The sequence below is a fragment of the Alosa sapidissima genome, chromosome 10 (genome assembly GCF_018492685.1).
Source record: "Alosa sapidissima isolate fAloSap1 chromosome 10, fAloSap1.pri, whole genome shotgun sequence".
Classification (NCBI taxonomy): Eukaryota; Metazoa; Chordata; class Actinopteri; order Clupeiformes; family Clupeidae; genus Alosa; species Alosa sapidissima.
The window spans coordinates 15,594,572-15,598,976 of record NC_055966.1 but is presented as its reverse complement, the minus strand read 5'-3'; the positions used below and the strand labels follow the sequence as shown (position 1 = coordinate 15,598,976).

Here is a 4,405-nt window from a genome sequence, read left to right as displayed (position 1 = left end):
ATTTTGAAATGGCTTGCATAGTTTGTTTAGGCTATTAATGTGTTGTATACTGTTAAGTACATGCCTAAAATTGTGGTCCATTTGTGCAAAAACACTTAAGATACGTTAAAACGAACTGAATATGAGCTGGTAACTGACATTTTAAACGAAACGCCCACACACGACTGAACGAGGGGAGGCAGCGCGACCCCATGCGTATGTCGTGTCGTGCTGGATCGGTACCATTAGTGATGGTCCTTACATTGTATCAGTAAGTACCGTTCTGAGGAGAAGTGAATAGCCCTGGAGTTTACAAGAGAGGAAGTTGCCAAAACAGACACAATATGAAATCAAATGTTTTACAACCCAAAGGCCAACCAAAAAGGTTTTTAAGATGGCTGTTTCCTTAGTTACAATCGCTTAAGTGGCAACATGGCCAAGTGAAGTGCACCATTATTATGCAAACTCAACTTTAAGTAGCCTAATTGTCATTGTCGAGGATTAACTTGTATGTTTGTGTGGGAGAGTGGCAGGGTACTGAGGATAAGAAGTGCATCATTTGTTTTTCTTATTCATTTTCTTATTCGTTTTCTTACTGCAAGACTGCATCTACTGGTAAAGGTAAATCATCTAAATGGTAATCATGGCAAGAGCTTTGTAATTACTGTGAAAGAATGTGTAACATTTAAAACAATGTTAAAAGAGTGACTTGTTGTAAGACATATTTTGTCCTGTCATATATAACGACTGTAGTCTCTTCTTGTGGTCTTTTCCCCTTTTGGAACACAACTTTCTTGTCCCTTCATCAGCTCAGGATGTTACCTGACTGGACTGGTAATGATGAGCAGTGCTGAGGGTGATGAAGATGAAGATTCAAGTCCAATCTGCTTCTGTAAATGTGGCCATTCATTATACCAGCCAATCAAAACAGTACTTCTAGGGCATGGAGGAGAGGGGTATCATTTGATTGGCTGTTAAGCTCAAATGTCAACAGCGTTTTACTATAATCATGGACAATATCTTTAACTGCATATAAGTCCGTGATGCCATGCTTATTTGCCCATACTGTATTCTTTTATGTATCTATTGCTTAAGACTTTGGTCAGTGTTTTATAATAATAATGATAATAAAAATAAATTTTCCACCATTATGATAACTGAAAAATCCTACTGAAATATAAATAAACTTCCAAATTACTCAAATGAGAATGTTTCCCTAAACACTGAAAGTAAAAAGATAGTTATATTACATTACACCCTGACATTGGGATGTAACCAGTGAGCAAATACTCAATTTGCTTATCATTATACCGAAGCCTACTGTTATGTAGACCTCTGAAGTTCGCCTACAAAAAGGAACCAAAGCTGCCATCTTAGCCCATATAAGTAGATCCAGGTGTTTGTAACGTACCGAAGATCACACTCAAAGTACACACTTGAAGGCAGAGGACAAAAGAGAGCCAAACATCTGCATTTCAATTTTCCTCATCCCGCAAGAGTTTTACAGGTAGGCCTACAATAATTAAAAATCCCCATGTTATTTTCCCATAGCAAAAATCGCAAGATACCGGATTGCCTTATATGTGCAAAGATAGTAGCTTTTTTGTAGGCGAACTTCAGAGGTCTATTGTAGTAATATGAAAAGTATTAGTAACGCACAACTGTTTTTAGGGAGGTGCTAGCCACTGGCAATAAGTTCAAATGGTAAAAAAGTGCCGCACACTCTGGCTCCATATGACAAGTGTATAAGGTGATAGGCCGAAACATAGTTGAGTAAAGACTTGTCATATAGAGCCAGAGTGTGCGGCACATTTTTTACCTATTGTAGTAATATGTCATAGCTGTACTCAATAATGAAAGTTTCCTTTAGTGAAAGTGAAGTGTAGGTTTGAACTTTGGCCACAAGGTGGCACACTATGCAACTGCAGGACTAGAGACATCTCGGCGCGCTGAAGTATGTCTTGTGTTATCAAAATAATTGAATATATGGGATTATATTATATAGGAATTGCATGTATGTTTTTATTAGGCATGCTGTCTGGTATTGTCCCTGGCTTGAGCGTTCAGGAACGTAAATAAATTGAATCAGTCTGTTTTCAGCCACAAGTCCCTTATGTACTGATGCAGGTGTTTGTGCATCGGCCCCTGCGTCAGTGCATAAGGGGCTCTGGTCTTGATCCCCATACAAGCCTGTTGAAATATAGCTGAGCATAGAGTGATGAGGGCTGCCAGAGACACACATGGCTGACCGACCTCACTCTGCCCCCCCCCCCCCCCTGCACTCTTAATTGAAACAGTGACTGTGACTAAACCCACTGAACCCTCTGGACGGACATGTGTCTGTGTGTGTGTCTTTGATTCCCTGCTTCATTAAAGCGTTCGTCATCAGCTTGACTGAAGCGAACGTCTGAGATCAGAGTGGTGTGGACGGGGGGTGTGATCTGTGTCCCACTTGAAGGTGGGGGCAGAAGCATGGAGAGGCTGCAGAAGACCGGAGTCTTTGCTCTTTCTGCCTGGCGACAGATATTTAAACAGCTAATAATCCCACACAATGGGAGCCCTTGTGGTTGTTAAGGAGGCTCTTCAGGTTGTTTCTAAAGCCTGAGAAAGCATTAATATGGGTAGCCTACACTCACACGGTGCCTTTGCTTTAATGTGTTCTGCGCACCATATTATTCCAGAAGAAAAACGGCAAAAACCTAGACATCTGAGCAGCAAAAAACGTGTCTCCAAGTCTCTTACATAGATCCGTCTGACAGAAATGGCCCATCTCGTCAACTCTCAATATGTGTGTGGTATGAGCAGAGACTGGTCCTGCTTTCTATGCCCATTCCCCAGGCAGGCGGAGAGATAAGGAAAGGTCGCTCTGGCACATGGCCAGACACTCTTTTCCCCTGTGTCCCTGCCTGCAGAGCTGCGTGCTACTCTGGCCCTCGGCTTTGACAGACACACAGGTGACCGTTGGGAGTGCAGACGGAAGGTATGGATGGTTGATATTCTCATTATCTGAGCTTCTGCAACTCAGAGAAAATGAGGATGGATGTACGTGTGGAGCTCTCTGTCTTCCCTCACAGTCTCTTGTGCCATGTGCTTGGTGAATACATGCATGCTGAATGACATTTTTTTTGGCCTTACCTTTTGAGTGTTTTGTAAAGAAATTCCTTGTATAACTCTAGGTCTGAGACATTCCCACCATACTTTTCCCACTCCATTCAGGTCTGTCTGCTGGAGATTATGGCTGTCAGTCAGTGCACCCTTTTAATGAGTTTGTGTGCCATGCTTAGGCTGCCTGGCCTTTGGGTCTGGACTGTCTCAAGATGAATGATACACCCATTCATAGATAGCCAATGATTCCATCATTCATAGACAGCCTCTGGTGTCTCACACACAGACAAGTAATATACTCATAGCTAGATCCACACATTACCATAACAATTCAGGCTACTGTCCTAATTGTGTCAAAAAGACCTAAATCTGACTGTGTTGCGGTATGGTTAAAAACACTACCCACTTATCTAGCACTCCATCATTGTCATCAGAGGGCATAATATACTACTATGTATATCTACCACAGAAATATATCCTTCTCTGAGAATGATGCTTTGTATATTGTGGTTTCAGCAAGACCCAGATCACTCATACCATACATCAAACCTTCTGTCTACAAAACATACACACACACACACACACACACACTCAGTCCCTCGTCCCACACGTTTACAACACACACGCACACTCAGTCCCTTGTCCCCGCCTGTCCTCAACTCCACCTGAACAGGCTGCTGCTTCCTCTGTCAGTGGGAGTGCAGCAAGGTGGAGAGGCTGTCCTCATCAATATGCTCGTGGATATGGGGGCATCTCCACTGTGGTCAGAGAGTGGAGTGCACGCACATCTGCAAAATCTAAACAGGTGCTGGGTATAAGGCTTAGCCAACAATTGAAAAATACCTGACGAAGACCTCTGGTCAAAACGTTGTGTTAAACCACTCTGGGAGCTTATAGAAACAGTGTGCGGGCATCTCCACTGTGTACACACGGGATGAGGGGAACAGCCAGTGACAATGATTCTCTCCCGACCCACTCAGGTTGTCTTTAATCAGAGACATCGTTGGCACCCTCCCTTGGTTCCCCTTAAGGAGAGAGGCCATAAGCAGCTGCGGGAGCAGGTGTGTGGTAAGGAGTTGATTATGAAGTGCTAGCTCATTGTTGTTGTAGGCCCCGTGAGGCTTCTTTCCTCTTTAATCACACATGAGCTTATAAAGCCACTTCACATGAAACTGTTGATGTATCTGTGGGGAAAGGGTGCCAAACCTCTATAAACCACTCGAATCTTGTGATAACCTTGAAGGGGTAAGAGCTCAATCATTCTCTTGCATGTGTTGTGTGTTGGGATGTGAAATGGAAGATCATTTATTAACCTTCTAAC

General features: G+C 43.0%; 1 long non-coding RNA gene across 1 annotated transcript; it reads left to right on the top strand.

Moving 5' to 3' along the window:
• The first annotated feature begins 26 nt into the window (after nt 1-26).
• On the top strand, nt 27-1,136 carry LOC121720416. Its single transcript, XR_006034542.1, has 2 exons — nt 27-600; nt 789-1,136. It is a non-coding gene; the product is annotated as an uncharacterized LOC121720416 (long non-coding RNA).
• The last annotated feature ends 3,269 nt before the right edge of the window (nt 1,137-4,405 follow it).